The 20,792-nt window shown below is 35.9% G+C and overlaps 1 protein-coding gene and 1 long non-coding RNA gene across 51 annotated transcripts in view; one reads left to right on the top strand and one right to left on the bottom strand.

The window, feature by feature from the left end:
- Nucleotides 1-15,330, top strand: part of LOC136826963 (uncharacterized) — a 578,486-nt gene extending 563,156 nt beyond the window's left edge. For 28 of the 50 annotated variants that reach the window (XM_067084667.1, XM_067084940.1, XM_067084928.1 and 25 more), the window contains 5 exons: nucleotides 1,251-1,369; nucleotides 2,820-3,017; nucleotides 3,911-4,077; nucleotides 6,374-6,427; nucleotides 15,026-15,330. The gene's annotated coding sequence lies outside the window, so the exon portion shown is untranslated. Of the gene's footprint in view, nucleotides 1-1,250; nucleotides 1,370-2,816; nucleotides 3,018-3,910; nucleotides 4,078-6,373; nucleotides 6,428-15,025 lie in introns of all 50 variants that reach the window. The other 22 variants (XM_067084933.1, XM_067084888.1, XM_067084811.1 and 19 more) reach the window with 3 other exon arrangements.
- Nucleotides 1-20,792, bottom strand: part of LOC136827178 (uncharacterized) — a 145,652-nt gene that overhangs the window by 11,943 nt on the left and 112,917 nt on the right. The gene's annotated exons all lie outside the window — the stretch shown is intronic.

Below are 20,792 nucleotides of genomic sequence, written 5' to 3'. Positions count from 1 at the left end.
TTTTAAGAATGTACATTATCCCGCTTATGATTACGTTCATACTGTTTAACCTTCGTATTATTATAACATTATAGTTATAATTAACCCTAATTTTAATTATCAATCATACTTGTGTTTTAACTTTCTCCGTTTTATTACACTTTTATTTAACTTGACTTCTGCGTCTCTGTCTGTCTGTCTGTCTGTTTGGGTCAAAACTTGTAACTCAATTTTCGACCTGTTCCCTTTGTCTGATGGACTTGCAATTTTGCATGGTTACTCAATCCCGGTGACAATACAATCTTACATGATCAGTAGGTCAGCAGTGACCTCTCCCATGTCTCAGGATTTGTATGAAACTCCTCGGATTTTTCATACCTTCTTTGACTCGGTATAATAATTTCCTTAGCTACAATCATAAATCGGTTACAATTTGTCAAAATTAAAAAGTATATAATAAAAATATATTATTTTTTTAAACAGGCTTTTATTAAAATGCACTAAAAAGTCAAAAATTATTTCTTGAGACACCAGGACTTTCTTACAGTTAATCATGTCCACAAAATTAGAAGCGTGGGTGCCAAACATGGAAGGAAATGCTACAAGAAAAGAAATATATTTTTTTTTATTTCTTGTAGAAATTCGTCCCATGTTTGGTGCCCACGCGTTTATATTTGTGGACATGATTATTTGTAGGAAAATCATAGTGTCTCAAAAAAATTATTTTTTGCTTTGGTGCATTTTAATAAAAGCATTTTTAATTTTTTTTTATTTTTTTATAATTGTTGTTCAGCAAAACCTTCAGAATCTTGCTTCGACAGTCTCGTATTCTTTCATTGTAAATTGTAAGCTTCACTCATTCTGAAGGCCGTCTAATATCAATCATTTGATGATTCCGTCAGTTGTAAATGCTTTTCAAAAATTTAGTTCACTTCCAAATACAGTGCAAACAAAAGAGTACAAGCATGTAAAATAGCGAGGGAATCTCGTCTCTAGTTTTTATCAGCTTTTCCCGAGGGTGAATTATAAAATTTAATTTAATACGTAACAGAATCAGTCTCAAAAAGTTGTTTCAGATGCACCATACAAGAACAACTAAACTACGATTACTAATGTAATTTTGCTTTCCATTTTTCTATAGTAGACTTAGCATCTCTCTCTCTCTCTCTCTCTCTCTCTCTCTCTCTCTCTCTCTCTCTCTCTTTCTCTCTCTCTCTCTCTCTCCTGCATTGTACTGTTACACCACCAAATGATCTTCCTCATCCTTGCAGCCTGAGAACAGCAAGAAGAACATTACCAGACTCAGTTATACGACCAACAGGGTCTTGGTTTCACTCTCATGCCAACGTGGAATCTGGATCGAAAAGATTACATCAACGCATCTTCCATCGTAAGTGTATGATTAGGTCTGCCGTCTTATGAATCATTTTAGCTACGACCTTAAAATGAAGGTTAATGCAAACAGCACCAGAAAAAGGTCACCGAATACAGAGGTTACATTTATGCCTTCAGTAATTTACATCTGCTTAATGCTGTCTAAAAATTTACTTCAGAAGCACTAAAAAAAGGCAGTTCACTTAAAAAAAAAAAAAAAAAGGCAGTTCTTTAAAAAAATCTAAAAAAAAAAAAGGCAGTTCACTTAAAAAAAAAATAATAGTTTTATTTATTGTCCACAGAATAATACACTATATATTACACAGAATCGTACGTTCAGAAGGCTAAAAATGTTTGATCACCATTCGACTTTGTAAATATTCCTTTCAACTACTGGAAGATATTTGCAATTACTGAGTTACAGTAATTTCGCTGAAATTGTTACCGGTAAAAATAACGCAGGAATTTAGTATTGCAATAATATTAAATATTCCATTTCTCCAGGAATAAAAAAAAACTACCCAGCCATTTAGACCAATTTCTTTTAAGCAATGTTGCCCAAAATTTCGCATAATAGAAATAACATTTTATTGATTATCAGTAAAAATTTAATTATGCGGGCGTTTAATATTGGAGATTGTAATGGCAATTTCAATCAAATTAACAAACCATAGATTTTAGAATTCTACACACACGAGTGATATATATATATATATATATATATATATATATATATATATATATATATATATATATATATATATATATATATATATACACACACATTGTATTATATATATAAAAATAGAACCTTCCAGGTTACCAAACATATCTATGCTTGCCATGCTCCAAAATGACCTCTTAACTTCTAGATTTTCTCATGATTTTTGAAATGCGCTTTACCATTCCAGGGTTAAGTCCAAATTTGAAATAAATGAAGGGGAGCTATCAATTCCAGAAGGGATTCGAACCCCGGCGGAAGTAGGGAAAAGGCTTCTTCATCTATTTTCCATGTGGATTCATGGCTTTTAACGAGTAGCAAATTACATTAAGTATGAGGATATCGAGTAGCTAACAGTTCATTGTGATGTTCCACACATTGAGCAAATATATATATATATATATATATATATATATATATATAACATATATATATATATATATATATAATTATGCAGTTTTCATTGTTTCGTTTGTTTTTTTATAAAATGGATTAATCATAACCCCATCCCCTGATTCTTAACTTATAAAATGTTAGAAAATATACGAAGAGGACAAACTAAACTACAATGCGCAATTGACCCGAAATTCAAAAATAATTATCCCGTTTGAATTTGCAACAACGACACTTGCACCCATGACCTTGCCATGCACGCCCCCCGTCCAGAAACCAGACCCTTCCTATTTATGAGAGAATCTTTTCCATCTTAACAACTCAATCCATGCGCTTCGTCCACCTGGAGCAGACTGATCACGATCCCAGAAATCCAGCCTACATTGCCACCCAAGGACCTCTGAACACCACGGCAGCTGACTTCTGGCAGCTCGTGTGGGAGCAAGGAAGCGTCGTCATCGTCATGCTCACGAGGTTGACGGAGAATGGACTGGCATTCTGTCATCGCTATTGGCCAGAGGAAGGCAGCGACCTTTACCACATCTATGAGGTAGGAGTCTGGTAAAACACGCTTTACTACATCTGTGAGGTGAGGAAAAGTAAACAAGTCCTCTAACATGTCCACAGGGAAGGATTTATAAATAAACTCCATACTATATCTATAATGATAAGAGATTACTAAACTAAGACCTTAACGACATGTATGGGGTGGGAATTTCTGCTGCCAAAAAAAAAAAAAAATGTAACATATCTGTGAGGTGAGATTTTACTACAAAAATTCCTATGTTGGATCTGAGAAATAAGAGCTAGGTAAACGGACCAAATTAAGCATCACCATGGCATGACATACTTTCCGTTGTTTGAATGAAAACCCCATTTATTTGAAAGCCATATTTAGGAAAGTTTGAATGAAAACCCCCTTTATTTGAAAGCCATATATATATTCTAAAAATGCCTATAATTATTGCTGATAGAAGAACTTTTTTCAGAGTTTTTTAAGGAAAATTATTACAATTTTGGTTAAAAGTACTAACAAGAAACTGAGGTCCTGGCTCCAAATTCTTGGTTTGAGTCTGTTTTAGATTCTTTTTTTTTTTTTTTTTTTTTTTTTTTTTGTGAAAAACTTCGTTGCTATGCTCAACACACTTGGTTAAGGAATTCTTGAAGAATGTAGAAAGACCTGCTCCAGAGAAATATATGATAATTATATTTGTTTCATACCTCCGACATAATCTCTCTTCATAAATTTATGACTATCACAGTGATGTTATCGAGGGGATATGGATTTTAACAGAAGTGAAAATGACATCTCTACAGCAAATCGTAGTCACAAATGCCACTAATTTTTTATTTGCGTCCTGGTAAATTCAAATATACACAAGTCTGGATTGTCTTTCCACTTCAATGCTAACTGTAATTTTTATTTTCTTTCGTTCTCCACAGGTTCACTTGGTCTCGGAACACATCTGGTGCGACGATTACTTGGTTCGGTCATTCTATCTTAAAAATGTCAAAACAGGAGAGACTCGCACCGTCACCCAGTTCCACTTCCTCTCCTGGCCTGATTCTGGCACCCCGGCATCCACCAAGGCACTACTTGAATTCAGGAGGTGAATACCGCGTCCTTTTTTTGCCTTTTCTGTTCCTATCACAAACTGGGGATGTAAGTAACTAATACTGAATACTCAGGAAACTTTTTACGAACACATTTCACAATGCTACGAATCCTGGCGTAATACAAAATCTTTATAACCAGATTTTATAAATTAGTAATTACTGTATAAAATGTTTGTTAAGCGCGATTCCCTAGATAGAGTGCATTGAATGACGAAATGGGGCCAGTGCCAGGTCGTTAGACCAAACTTGCGTAAATTAGACCTATGAGATATGTAGGCTTGATCTATAGCATTAAATGTCCGAATAGGTGTAATAAGTCAATTCACCAACGTCTTGGGAGGCACAGCATCTTCAGGAGGAGAGTTTCCTAATTAGAGCAGCACTTTCAGACATCAGCTAAACTATTTGTAAACTTCCATGTCCTTAAGAACAGGTACCCTTCAGTTTAACAGTACAAGAAAAACTGATTCATCGAGTAGTATTCGACAAACTCCTTAACGCTCATTCAGCTAAGTCAGCATTCTGCTGGTATTTCTACCATTACTTGTACGTAACAACATGCGGCCTAAAATGTCAGCACAAGCCACATTTTAGAGCATTAGTATAACGGGCATCGTAACACACAGCCTTAAACTTCGTAATAAAAATTACTAAATAACTTACAAAATGAATTACGAGACAAAAACAAAATTGCATCTAATGATTAGAAGTGACACTTGTTGGCCTTGCCAAAATTCATGCTGCAGTCTGCAGAAACAGCCAAACTTATGAGTGCAATGTACTCTATTGTTTCCCTGATACTGATTCAACATTCTATCACTTTCCTCGAATGAAATTGGCCACGTGTTTGATGTCTTCTCAAAATTTGAATGTACTTAGTACTCAGGTACTCAAATTATAATTTAAAAGAGACATTCGCATTATTTGATAGCAAAAGGGTTCCTGACAAAATATTAATTTCCTTGACATTAATGTGACTATGTTAACACACTGAAACAAGTATCACTGCCAAACGTAATATTATTTCCAAATCAGAAGACTTTATCCTTACGCCTAATAAAGAGCCAGTTTTCTGGCTTATCTTGAGACTTCAAAACTTGTGAGAATTCTAATCCTGTCCATTGATTTGGGCATTCGGCCTCCAGTCGCAATTCTATTTGCATAATTACCCGAACACTTCATCGTGGACATTTTCCGCCACAAACACCAAAAACCATGATGTTTTCTCTAATTACAAATCAGCTTCAGTGACAGTAAACGAATATATATTAATGAAAATATCCTGGATATGATCCAGTCTCATATCAACAATAAAATATAATCGAACAGTCCCCATGTGCATTGTAATTCTTAACAAAGAAAATGCAAAATAAACGTGGTTTGTTATGGTAGTTAGAAGCTAGTGACACCAGACTGGCATCCAGTATACCATAGGCCGTCAAGTTCTGAAGACTGGTTTACTAAACTTTTTTTTACGTCATGATACGCTTACATAATTAGACGATTTGGTTTTCGTACGCAGCTGGCACTGCCTTCTTTGCGTTGCTTATTACTGCAACCTGCTGATCTTCAAAGTGAAAGACAGCGTTAGGGAAAATTAAGCGAGGCAAAGCTTTCATCAAGAGTTTTCCATTTGCAATGCTTTAATTCAATGAGCAGAAATTCCAACCGCAATTAATTCCCTCGAATAGATGACAGACATACAATCATAATGTAAGACAATTTAATTTAATATACTGTAATCCCGTTTTGTTTAGAACAATTTGTTAGGCTATATCAGCTCTGAGAAATTGATTTGAAAGAGGGAAAACAGCACAAGAGACAAGAGTTGTATTATAAAACCCACCCAAATGAACCTTATTTCTACCTGTTTATTATAAACATAAAGCGAGTACGTATAGTTCTTTTCCTTCACTAGTAGAAGTTAAGTGGATGATTACCCACAAGATATTTTGGTACCCATGTTAAGGACGAGGCGCTGTGTACCACATTGGAGAAAGAAGAGGAGTTAGAAGCCTTTCAGCTTCATCGTCTGGAGGTGCAGAAGAATGATCGTCGCCCGTTCATCATTTTTGTGATTTTTGCAATTGTGTGCTGTAGAGAATTGCATAGTCACAAAAGTGATGGACGTGCACTGAATTGAGTCGTCGCCACCAGATCACCTTCGTTAGATGTGGTTCTTTCATATGTCCTTAAATGATCTCTATTTCCTAGTATGATGCTGTAGCCCATACTCTTATAAGTAATTCGCTTTTGAAATAGTGCACTGGGTTTCTTTTCTTTTTTCAGGAAGGTGAATAAGTCATACAGAGGTCGGTCCTGCCCAATCATTGTACACTGCAGGTGAGTTCTGATCAATCTCTCTCTCTCTCTCTTCTCTCACTCTCTCTCTCATATAATATACATATATACATTATATATATATATATATATATATATATATATATATATATATATATATATATATATATATATATATATATATATATATATATATATATATATATATATTTTTTGAAAGTAAACTTGATTTTATATAATTTACAACAAATTAGTAAGATTTATATCATCAATACCACATTTTATGTTTGTAACAGACTTTCAACACGCCTGCACTTTTATATACACACACACACATATACATATACATTATATATATATATATATATATATATATATATATATATATATATGTGTGTGTGTGTGTGTGTGTGTGCGTGTGCTTGTGTGTATGTGTGCGCGCGCGCGCGGTCGAAAGTCTGTAACAAACATAAAATGTGGTATTGATGATATAAATCTTACTAATTTCGTTGTAAATTATATAAAATTAAGTTTACTTTTAAAATGTTCCATCCTCTTCAAAAGCATTTTATGAAAGGGGTTATTAATTAAATTAGCTCTTATTGTGGCATGTTGAACTATCAATTAAAGGTCAATGAGGGGGAACGATAATTAACAGTCCCAACTGAGGACTTCTTGAAAAGAAAGGGAATAATCATTATATGTCTTGGGCTCCAAAAGGTTCCCTCGAATTTGGGGAGAGTTAATTTTCAACCATTTTTAGTTTTCTGTAAAAGAAAAGTATTGAGATGGCTTTGTCTGTCCGTCCGCACTTTTTCTGTTCGCCCTCAGACCTTAAAAACTACTGAGGCTAGAGGGCTGCAAATTGGTACGTTAATCATCCACCCTCCAATCATCAAACATACCGAATAGCATCCCTCTAGCCTCAGTAGTTTCTATTTTAATTAAGGTTAAAGTTAGCCATAATCGTGCGTCTGGCAACAAAATAAGACAGGCCACCACCAGGCCGTGGTTAAAGTTTCATGGGCCGCGGCTCATACAGCATTATACCGAGATCACAGAATGATAGATCTATTTGCGGTGGCCTTCATTCTCTGCTGTACAGAAAACTCGATTGCACCGAAGTTTCTTCGGCGCATAATTTACTTGTTTGAAGTGTACAGGCTTTGGGATGAGCAAAACCCTATGCACTTTTCTAGCCCTGGCAAAAAAAAAAAAAGAAAAAAAAAAAAAAAAAATCAGCTGTCTTTTCAACTTTTCAGTATTCAGATATGAAGATTGGTGTTATGCCTTGTAAGCAAGAAGATTTTGTTACAGATTGGAAGTAAAGGAATGGCAAAAAATACTGTGTGGCTAAAATACCTGGAAAGCTATTGACCACTGGACTCTTCAGTGAAGACAGCTTACAAGTAAACAGAAACGGGAAGAATGCTAAAACCTGATCGTTGAAAAGCACTAACATTACAAGATAGGTAAATCCTTTTCTGTTTACCAGGTGTCGGGGAGATACTGCAAGCCTAGGAACCTAACGAAGACAGGATAATTACGCGCCATATATTCCTTAACATCAATCGGAAATTCCCAAGGGAGATACAATATGTACTTGAGCATTAATGTAAAACCATTCTGTATCACTTTAATTGAATTACTGATAAGTTTTCCAATTCCGGTGTGAACCTTATTTACGTTTTTCCCTTGAAGGGTAGGGTGGTTGTCAGCAATTATCTCAAGAAAAAAATTCCGTTCCGGTTCTCTTAACTCTACGAATTACTATACTCTCGTAATCTTTCCTGCTTGGCGTAAATTTGATCACAATACTCGTGCTAACTAAAAAATTATCATTTAGATCAACTTTTTGAACACAAGGCACGAGGGAGAAAGGTATCTACTACCTGCGAAGTATAGCGAGTTCCACAGCTAGGCAAACAATTCCGGGTCGTTATTTATCACCGTCATTATTCGAACCGTAAAAAATCCTTTTGAATGTGTAAAACACCAAGGTACTTTGGTTTGCAAAGATGCGCGGATGGGGGAATTTTATTTAATCGCTTCAGACCATCCTTGGTAATGCTCAATTAAGAAGTCTTAACACAATTCCAGCATATATACTTTGCTTTTGATATCAATAGGACTTAAGGCGTTAGTTATAAATATGTATTGCTTCCAATTGTAATGGAAGAAGTGCAGAGAAAATGTGAGATTTGTACTGAGCGTTTTCCTTATTCCCTGGTAGTATGCGTGTATCTTTTTACAATGGTAGTATGCGTGTATCTTTTTACAAGACGTTCCCAACTCCACTGACTTTGATATTGATATTATCCTATTAAGACATTCCTCCACACCTTTTTGCCGAACTTGAACGTGATAAATCTATCGGGACGTCATTTTGGACAAAGCCTGTCATTATGTAAGGACATTAAACATTTTTGTTTTAATTTCGTTCGTGACAAGCTTTTCCTTCAAATTCTAGTAAATTTGGCTGCTATGACGGATCCAGTCTGATTTCACGTCATAGTGAAGCTGAAATCTATTCAAAATTCAGACACCTCATATTCCAACTGTTGAGAACACTCAGATCACAACCAATATGTCCTTGATTGTTTTTTTAATACATTCATACTACCTCAGATACTTCTGGCGGTACTATTGTCGCTTTTAAGCCCTTTGACTTCGACTCTTAAAATTTTTGCTTCCTTTTCTTAATGAGCAAAGTCCCTACAACTCTCCACTTTCCTATTTCATCTCTTTTCACCTGAACGAACGCTTGCCCTTATGTACGCACGTAACATCCAGCCAGGTGTCAATTGTAAGTCTCTTCATCTTGTTTATCGGACCCTTTTCAAAGGAGCGGACGTGGCTTTGGAAGTCTTATTATAGTTTCGCTTTGTCGAAGAAAGAGCTGGCGGCGCTGTAGACTTCTTCATATATATATGACTGTTCGCCTTAAAAATGGAAAAGAAAGTATAATATCGAGAGCCGTCAAAAATATCGCCTTTTCTTCCCAGCATTCAGTCCCCGTTAATTAGACCTTTCCTTTTTTCTTTTTTTTTATCACCTTTCCCGCTCGTAACATGTAGCCGAGTCTGTTCTTAATTTGCTCTGCCCTGTCTGTTATTGAGTAATCTTAAAAGCAGAAAATAACGTTCATTGTGAGCTGAAAAGGAGGTAAACTCAACAAAAGCTTTTCCACGTCAACAAAAGCTTTTCCACGTAATTTAGTAAGTCACCTTTCACTCTTGAACAACCATGGCGCCGCCGCTCATTTTTCTCCCTTAGCCCCCATGTCTTCTATAAACCACTTACTCAAAAGAGCTACGTAAAGCCAAACAATGATTTTATTGTCGGCCCAATTACTCACAGGTTAATTAAAATTCTCTCAAACTTCACAACCTCCCAAGAAGCATAAAAAGGATCGTCACACCCAAAGGAATAGATAACACAAAATAATGATGATGATGGTGATGTTTGTGTGATGCGTGTGTGAGAGAGAGAGAGAGAGAGAGAGAGAGAGAGAGAGAGAGAGAGAGAGAGAGAGAGAGAGAGAGAGAGAGAGAGAGAGAGTTTCAACAAAGCATTCTGGTGTTCAAGAGGAAAAAAAAAAAAACTTCTTTACAAACCCAGTTCATGAGTGTTGGTCTTAGAAAATTAGTTTTAATTAGCCACCGCCACCTTACATAGCTGAAAAGTATTCGCTAAGGTTGAGAAGGGTCATATGGGGGGGCGGGTGGGGGGGGGGGGAATAGCGTCATGGAGGGAAGCAGGCAAAGGAGGAATAGTGCCAAGGGTTAGAGGTCTTCATAATTAGTGATGACGAGTAAGAATGAGATGAGGCAGCTGAATAGCGGCGACGCCTTCTAATCTTCACACACGGACTCCAAACTCTCAGCGACGCTATTCCGGTTGTTATGGCAACCGGCAGCCTCCTTATAGGCGATTACAAAGGCTCGAGCGCACGCGCGCACACCCGCATACACATAAAGGCTCTCGTACAAAACAGGTCCTTGGAACATTGATTTTATGCGTGCGTAATTCAAATCAAGTTCCGTATGAGAATCTGACCAAATATATACAGTCTGTTGCTGGGAATAACAAGTATAATATTACAACACACGCGATGAAAAACGTTATATAAAACGCGGGGAAGAGAGAAGCGCGTTTTTTCGATTACTGTCTTTACCTGTTGCGACCACTTTTCATTATGCATACAGTATATATTTGTATTTGTGTGAATGTAAGTATGTATATATATATATAAATATATATGTATAACTATATATATATATATAATATATATATATATGTATAACTATAATACATATATATATATGTATAACTATACATACATATATATATATATATATATATATATATATATATATATATATATATATATATATATATATATATTATACATTATACATTATACACACACACACACACACACACATTAAATTCATCGTCTTAGCTACTGTCAGCTAGACAACAGACCCGGTTCACAACCTACAAAGGCGGCTTATTAACTGCGAGCACTGCCCCCTGTATAATAAACTGCAGCAAACGCCTCTCTCTCATGCATTCTTGCTTCGTGAACAGAAAATCCATTTATCCACTCTAGTCTTCTCCTCCCCCTTAACATTTCCGAAACATGAGCTTTTCTTCTGCACATCGCCCATCATTTTCTCCACTTGACCAAACTATCTAGGAACCCTGGATCACCTTTTCACCTACGTTTACCTTGTAAGCACTTCTTTGTATCTGTATTTAAAATCTCTCCAGCCCTTCTTCCGCCACAAGTTATGCAGACAATTCGTCTAACAATTTAATCTCAACAGTCTTCATAGAGGAAATAAAGGCTCTTACACATTCACTCTTCTAAGGTTTTGAAGGCTTTCGAATATGCTCATATGTTCGGCTTGAAAACTTAAATAACACCGATAGGTTTTTCTACTGAGTCACTACTGAGGAACAATACTAATTCTGGCTGTCAAAGGTAAATTTTCACCAACCCGGGATAAAACATGTTAGAAAAAGACAATTAGAACAACCTGTCACTTGCTTATTTTCAGAGTATGTGCTCAGTAAACAAAAACTTATATCTCTTTAGTTTTGATGGAACAAGACATACTTTTATACCGCTTCCAAAAGACCCAACGGCTGTTTTGCTGCCTGATTATTACTTATTTTGCAAAGGTTCATTCAACCATTACAACAAACAACTGTACACAGTTTTATATATATAAGAATGCTGGCTCGTACACAACACCAGAGCAATGCAAAAGAAACCGTACGATTCTTCAACGCTGAAGACTTAAGATCATCAGGGCAGTCTGTAGGATCTGTCTTCCATGTCCATTTAATGCAAAATATTCTTTGTTGGATAATACATGAACAAAGAAATGTGGAAACAGGGATAAACCTGAACGAAGACAATAACCGAAAGTTCATAGTGACATCTTGCTTGGCTCTGGAACTTGTTACTCGACTTTGCTGATGACACAAAATGCCACGTTTTCAATTATTTACCGAGGCTTATTCCTTGGGTTTCCGCAGGATACTTGGCAATGGTAATAAGTATATGATCTCTAACAGATTCAATGAAAACCTATCATCTGCCCAGATGATGAGGGTGTCTGCGGTAAATTAAGTTGTGTAGGCTTCGGACTGTGTCGTAGTCTCTGCTTCACAACTTTTCTAAATTCCTGGGTTTCTGTTCCGTGCTTGAGGGCGCAGCTCAGCCTGTGCTTGCCTTGAATAACTTATTTTTACCAACTTTTACTCCCCATTTGTTGCATATATATGTATTGCCTTTGCATAATTTCCGTGATGTTAAGAAGTTTAGGGTGGTGATTAATCCGCATTAATAATGTTAAAAGAAATTTAATATATCAACCAGAGTCGAAATGATCTATAGCATACACAACCACACGCAACGAATCTAATCAGCTGGGCTCAGTTGTATCATAAATTGGCTTTCTGTAACTTAGTCCCTAGCATTCCGTTGCTGTGGAAAAGACTGGTATGGGCTATCCCAGCCACGTTTGTTGCTTTGCGGTTGCCGTGGAAACCAAGGGGAGGAGGGGAAGTGAGAGATCAAAACGCATGGGTATACACAAACACGTCTTCAAAAGCCGAAAAATTCTCTTGACTGTTCGTACCGCTGGAAAGGTTTTTGTGAGGAGAAAATTTTCCTCAGCTTTGCCACGCGCTACCGTGTCCTGGAAAAATAAATGACACTTGTTGTTCCTTTCCAGTAAGCATGACCGTACGGAAAATGTTATTTAACATGTGCAAGACAACAAATTAAAAAAAAAAAAACAAGAACCAATAGAAAATGAGATTGAATATACAAGACTGTTAAAAGGCGAAGAAAAAACCTAACACACCACAGCACAATAGTTATATTACACTGGAGAAGGGAGGTTCCGGTTCATATATTCTCGAACGTAAACAGCTTTTGTAATGCTGGTTTGCAAGTCTTGTTAATAAGAAAAGGCTCGCTTCCCGAAAGCGGCGGAGGTTAAATTGTTCACACTGTCATGACTTCAGAATACACCGAGTTCACCGCGAGCATCAAAAGGATGCCTACTGTGCACTACATGCCTTTTGTGAAGCGCTTACATTCCTGCTCTCAAATACACAGCAATTATTTAGGGAGATTTAAAGAACAAATGGCTTTTGTGGTTGTAAAATAGCTCACTCCGTTAGCCTGTATTTTTTTCCTTTTACATTATACATAATAACTGCCTACATATGTTGACGGCAAATCACTGGGACGTACGATATCTGAAATTGACATTAGACAGGCAGGTTGTGAAAGGGAACCGAAATGTTTAATAAACCCTGGGCCCATGAGACAAAAAATAAATTAGAATATGAAAATATCCGACATGATGACTTTACATAATTAATATTCAATATTTTGAAGCTGTTGCTTGCAAACAGTTCATCCAGCCTGTACATGCCAGAACTGTTGATAATAATAATAATAATAATAATAATAATAATAATAATAATAATAATAATAATGCTCTTTAATTTCATCACATATTGCATACAAGAATGTTTGCTCAAAATAAGTAAAATTGTAAAATTAAAACATGCCAGAATACAAAAAAATACAAAAGTGATATAACCCATAAACTAAAAAAAAAAGTTATTAAAAATGCCACAAGGTATTACGATGACATTATAATTTGATAAATGCATGAGTATTTACGAAGGCAATCTGACATTCATGCACATATTCACAGACACATGCATACAAAAATGCATAAATATAAACACATATCCATACATAAACGAGCACAAACGTTCGAGAATAAAACCTGTTCACAGTTCAGCAACAATACATTTTCACTAAATGTTTACACTGGGCCCATATGAGAACTGTTAAGACAAACAATGAACTATACCAGCCCTGTCTTATTTGTAAACAACTGTTACGTCACCTGTTGAACGCTTCAATCGAGTGGTTTGAACTTTCCTCTATCCGTTTCATAAACTCAACTGAGCAGTTCATGTAAGGTCATAATGGGATTTAAGCTTTTCACTCCACTGAACCCAAACAAATCGAGACACTGCTCTTAGACGAAACACCCATCGGCTGTCGTATGTTAATAATATATAATACACCCGTGGTCTTTGACAGGTCTTCCATTCATACTTTGACCATAGAGACAGTAGAGAGAGTCACAGAAATACTTAAAATACATTTTACATCATTGCAAAATTAACATTTTTACCCTTTTCCTCATCTTGATCATCACTGAAATCAGATAGTGTAACCAAAATAATTCCAGGAATCGAGAAAGACAAGACTCTCATCATTTACTCAGCTCCACACTTCTTGGCAGTACACGCATACATACTGACTGTAGTGCTGAAATACTATTTTGATCATTTGCACATTGGTCACAAATATTTAATAGGTCAACTAGGAATGAAACTGAGGGAGCCACCAGCACAAGGTCATCCGCTTATTTATCTGTATATTATTTACAGGACAACGAGCCTAATTCTTTTATCAAATTTATGTCGTTTCAATCATGTGATCTGATCTCCTACCGCTTTGTGTATAATATTTCTACTTAGGAGAAATATTACTCAAAATATGGAAATTTATACAACAAGATTTTAATATTTCTGAACATACACACTCTGTAAATGTAGGAGGAGGTTATCGTTATTAAAATTGTTGTTAGTTACGAATCCATAAACAGTTCTTCTCCTTAAAAGGCATAATGAGGTGTATAACCTATATCTGGAGCAATATCTTAAATTTTCCTGAACTCAGCTTCATAAAGGGGTACATCACGACATTAATTGGAGTAAGCAAGTGATATTTTAAATGATACTTCCTTGCACAAGGAAGATTGTAGAAACAAACTGTTATTAATAATCCCCAAAGTCTTGTCTTTTTTCCTAGTTTTTTTTTTTCCCCACCTATTAATAATTCATTTCTTGCTCATAATTCCTTCCGCATTTACTGGAAATCAAGATTGTATTAACAATCAATTGCATAATATACATTTTCTTTCGAATTTTTTAGAGGCCAGTATGCATAGCTGTTCCTTTTTTATCTTATATTATTTCTGTTAACAATGCAGTGTATTCATTTTGCCCTTTTCTTCCTCGACACAGCGACGGCATCGGTCGAACTGGCACCTACTGCTTGATCGACATGGTGTTGAACCGCATGGCTAAAGGAGCGAAAGAGATCGACATCGCAGCAACCCTGGAGCACATACGGGACCAACGGCCGCACATGGTGAAGAGCAAGGCACAGTTCGAGTTCGTGTTAATGGCGGTGGCCGAAGAAGTGCACGCCATCCTGAAAGCCCTTCCCCAATAGCCAACAACCCTTTGATGACGACCCGGCGAGACTACATGGATTTTAAAATTTTCATTGAAGAAAAAATAAACATAGCTAAATAATACAAAAAAAACTATGTGGGGGAAGCCCTGTGGGAATCACTTATTTCTCTGCAACAGATCATAATAATAATCCGTCTGGGCTCCCCCATTTCCCCTTGTAATCCTCATTTACACTCCCAGAAGCCCGTGTAAACAACTCAGTAGCCCAAATAACCCACCCCAACAACACTTACTCCCTTTCCCACACTCCACAGACACCACAACTGGTCGAAGTAATCCTTCCAGGAAGGTGGTGTTGCCGAGAACCTTTGCTGAGTGACCAACAGTGGTAACAGGGGAAAATTGATTTCATGAAGGAACAGAATACAGGAAAGAAGAGATACACCAAGGATTCCCGGTATATCGATGGTGGTTCCTCTTCGACGGATCTTCGTTTGTCGCCTTTGTTTACTTTCTTTGGTACAGGGACACTAAATTGACTAAATCAATTAAAATTAAATCATATATTCACAAGCTTGATCCTAAGTGAATTTATGCTTGGCCCTAAGGATAATGGATGGCTTTTTATTGGACGTATATATTATTATACTTACAGGTGTCAGAGGATAATTATATATGATATATATTTTCTTTCAATGTTTCCAAAATATGAGTATATAGGAATATATATATATAATAAACTACAATTGTGTATAAGTGGTAATTAACACTGTAACGTTGTGTAACATGCAGACGTCCACCAAGTCACACTCAGTTACACAATCTTTGACATGAACATTAAACCAATTACCCTAATGCATTATTGTTTAAAGTTCCCAAAAATATCGAATTGGCATGGCAAACCTTATGAACATGAGAGTTCCATTGAAGCCTCTGCTTTCGATTCACAATAAATGGTAAATCAAATGAACAAAAAAAAAAAAAAAAGGTTTTGTAACTGAGTACGGTAAATGTAGTACTCCATGACCTCTAACTGTCCGCTTTATTTTCTCTACAAAAACGAATCTCCAAAATGAACAAAAAAAGGCCGAAAACAAGATAAAAAAAAAAAAAAGAATCACAAAAAAATTAAAACCCGCCTTTCTATTCATTGACTGGAAGCGAAGTCCGGTCCCCCGAACCTCTTGGCTGGCATTGCCCTCCTCCTCCTCCTCCAAATATAAGAAGCCTTCTTGGATCCAGCCTCCCAAGAAGGCTTCTCTCAGCCAATCAAGTTCTTCGGTTGGAAGTCTCGCTCAGCCAATGGATTTCGATGTGTTTGCTTTCCTACCCCAATCTCCACTCCCTTCCCTCAACCTCTTCCCTTTCCTCCCTCCCTCCCTGCCTTCCTCTTGTCTCTCTCCTATGTAGATCATAATGGATAGTGTTGTGATAGAGTTAAGGTAAATTATATTGATATATATAAATATATAAATATATATTATGTTGTTACCCAGATATGAGATCAAGTGTCCATGAAAAGAATGAAATCTGTGGAACTGGGAAAATTCTTTCGTCTTCATGGGAACTTTTAATAAAATAGATATAAAATGGAAAAAAACTTTCATCAAATGTTATTATGGCAGAGAGTACGTTTCTAAAGTTAATAACAGAAAGGAGGAAAGATCTTTCAATGCTCGCATTAATACAGAAGAAAATTGTTAAATAAAATTTGTCACAAAATTTTCAACGGAAACAAAATCTTCTCTCTTTCTATAGTCTGCAAAACTGATAAATTAACGCAAGAGGATTCACATGTTCATACCCCTTAGGAAACGCTGTAAACAAAACTATATAAAAAAAAAACTTTGCAGGGACATCAGCGAGTGTGTGTAGTTCTGTTCCATGTCGTTTCTGTACATTAGATTAGCATTATTTTCTTCTCCAAATGCTACAAAATAAGCTACCCTTGGTTTTCTATTTGCTCTCTGGTACAAAAAAAAATAAAAAAAACAATCTAACCAACACAATCATCAGTTATGATTATTAGTCATATTTTGGTTATATTAATTGCTTAGATATATGAATAAATATACATATATATATTTTCCTTTGAGTTACACGAACTAGATTTCAGGACTGGACTAATGTAACCCTTATGGTCATGGATCATGAGGGTGAATGCCCCAGTCATCTCGACGCCAATAAAGTGATTTGGTGGATATGACGTTTTTCAGTAACCTCCTTTCTGTGAACTATGGTAAATTATTAAAATGATTATAAGACCCAGAACTATTTAAGCCCTTGCCAACCCCATCCGAGGATGGTCTTTAACCACGGACAGAAGAATCTGCAGTTCCAAAGAAGGAAAATCACAGTTATACAAATAAATACAATTGTACAAAGAAATACAAACAATATCACGACGGATATTGGGGTGGAACTTCATATCATCCCTATCTTGGCATTACAGGTTTTCGGTGGAAAAAGTACCCAAAAATAGTACGAGATCGAGAAGCTAAGACCCAAAAAAGTTCTAAGGAATGGAACCCAAATTCATTAGAAGGAACCGAACAAGGAGCGGTACAGAGGCAGGCAACGAATGAGTAACCTATTACGTCGAAAATGAATAACTATTTATGGGAAGAAATTTTCTATTAGAGCGATGGAAGTTTGTTATTTTTCCTTGCCCAAGGTTACGTGACTTTCCGGGAAGCAGTAGATTTTGAGAAGCTTCTAAGAATCATTGTTCTTTATTCAGAAAATCGTCGACTGTACCATATGCAAATTTCAATAATGCTTACCAGTTAACGCTAATGCATAACTACCTTCCCCTCCCACACCAGGTACAGTTGGTCAAACACCTGTAAGTATTGCGCTTGTTGCTCAGCGGATCTCCGTTGTCGGTTCACTTCTCAAGCATCATTAAAAACTAATCAAAAAAGCGGACAGATGAGTTGAAAAAGAATAAAAGATGCTGGAAAACGAAATCGGATCGACATTTACTATCTTCGAGATTTATGTTTGAGCTCTTAAAATGCCATACATACTAACTTTAACAATCATTGCCACAAGTCTTGATTATTTAAAGCTTTACAAAAACTGTCGAGTCATGCTAATCTTGAGTGTTTATCACTGATTCCAATGCCAACTTTACGGATTTCCCCATGTCTAAGTAAAATGACATAACTTTGATGCTGCAGTCAAATTTTCTCTCTCTCTCTCTCTCTCTCTCTCTCTCTCTCTCTCTTAAGAGACTCTCTCTCTCTCTCCATCTTAATAAACAAAACAATGCTGGTGAAGACTGATGATCTCTCTCACATCATGGAGATGCAAGGTAAGGAGAGACAAGTACGAGCAACTAGAAATGAATGGAATTTTAGTAATACACATATTGCACATTTGAAGTAATGTGAATGAAGAAAAGTTGTAAACCTCAACAGACACAATTACGAAACCCTGAACATTGCGTAAGAAATAACAATGAGCCTAAGTAAAATAAATATGTATGTATACATAGGATATACATAATTATATATATACATATATATATAATATATACTGTCTATAATATATATTCAGTATAACCTTATATTATTAAAACAACTCAAATTATAATATATATATATATATATATATATATATATATATATATATATATATATATAGTTGTTTCTTTATATTATGATTTGATTATTTCTACAATATGTATACTCAAAGAGTTTGATTGTGACAAAGCAGATTCATTAAAAACCGAAAAACATTATTGATAGAATTCTGACACACTTGTAAGAGCAATCTCGGCCTCTATGGCACTACGGGGATACCTGTAAGTAACAACTCAGTTTGTCACCATGATGTTAAGGAAGGAACTCCTGGAATAATTACTAACGAAGTTTACCAGCGAAATATTCCTAAAAGCTGAAGATGAATTTTAATCGCAATACAGGCCTCGTGAAGCTTAGAATTACGGGTATAACTGAAAATCAAAATAAAAGTTAAATTTATCAGAAGTAATGAATGAGCTAAATTCCTTTTTCAAACTCAACGTAGCCCACTTGCGATTAGAAGTAATTTTTTAACTTTCTATCAGTAGCTTAATATATTTTTGTATGTCCATATAACCGTATGATATATAACACATAAGCAGAAATACTCATTACATACAAAATATTCGCAGTTGAGTCAACGGTGAAAATTCATATTATTGTCCTGGTAACCTACTAGTTAATGTACGTCAGATTCCGTGCAGCCCAATACTATACTACGGTAGCATAGTGAACTGCTGCCAGTACTATTTTAATGGCCAAATATGCAGACAGTAATGACGGATCCAGTCAATTATAAGGTTTTAAAATTCAGACAATAAATATAAATTATTCACTACAAAATACAATTATAGGAGTATGTTGCATCAGGCATCAAGATAGGTAATAGAGGAGCAAGTTTGGACATCAGATGCAAACATTCGGGTTTCCCACCTTCAGTCAAGTTATACTTTAGCTAATAATACCCAGGAATAATACAACGTCACATATTTTGCGGATAACAACCCAAGATATTATGATAAAGGTCAAGATGTGCACGATAGCACATGAGGATATGACAAATATTTTGTGAACAACAGACAGTGAATCACCTGAGGGTGATTCATTGATGTGCAGAGGGCAGTCCTCAGAGCCTTTATATATATTATTTATATATATATATGTTATATATATATATATATATATATATATATATATATAATAATATATATATATATAATCAGCAAATTCACAAATTGTAAACAAGCTGTTTGTAACAGTATTTATGTGGAAACTGAAACCTGTCTACGACCGGCGATATTCGTCACTTTTGCCTGTACACTGGTCATTCAGTTAAAACATACAACTGTTTCTTAAGCTTCAGTACGCAAAATCAGACGCATTTATGATTGCTAGGGCATGTTAGTGACACCCAGCTCTCTGGGCTTGGCTGTATAAATATGTGTGATCCCAGAAACAAAGATACACAAGAAAAGTTTCCAGACATTAAGAAAATGACTAGTACTATATAAATAATACTATTATCATTCAAAATGAGGAGGTATTCAAATCGAGCAAGCCTGAAAACCTCTTAATTTGCAGATCTGGCTGCCGTATAATAAAATAATCATTATGCAAGAAAAGGAGAAATTCTCAAGACTGAAAAGATAACTAAAAACAATCAACCAGCTTTAAATACCACAAATAAGCGACGTTACTTGGCTTTTTGAAGCGTAAGTTACTTCATCTTACACGGCTGAACAACTTTTGCAGCACCACATTCACTTTAGACAATCACTCAATTTCCCACTGACAGATCGCAAAGGGAATCAGCATTCCTAAAACCCCCAGATGTCTCATGACCTTGAAAAGAAAACAAAAAACACTCTATTGATCTAAGGAAGGCGGCCCTTTCTCCTATCTTTTCTGTTGCTCAAGGCCGACCTTTCCATGGTCTTCAACCTAGCTAATGGACAAAAGCAACCCACATACGGTACAGAACCATCAATGTGGCGACGATGTATGTGCTTTGATGTGCCCCGTAAGTTTATATAAATACTGTACCTACTATTAACACTAAAGCAGAG

Source organism: Macrobrachium rosenbergii, chromosome 3, assembly GCF_040412425.1.
Source record: "Macrobrachium rosenbergii isolate ZJJX-2024 chromosome 3, ASM4041242v1, whole genome shotgun sequence".
In the NCBI taxonomy this organism is placed as follows: domain Eukaryota; kingdom Metazoa; phylum Arthropoda; class Malacostraca; order Decapoda; family Palaemonidae; genus Macrobrachium; species Macrobrachium rosenbergii.
This window is presented reverse-complemented; position numbering and strand designations above follow the sequence as displayed.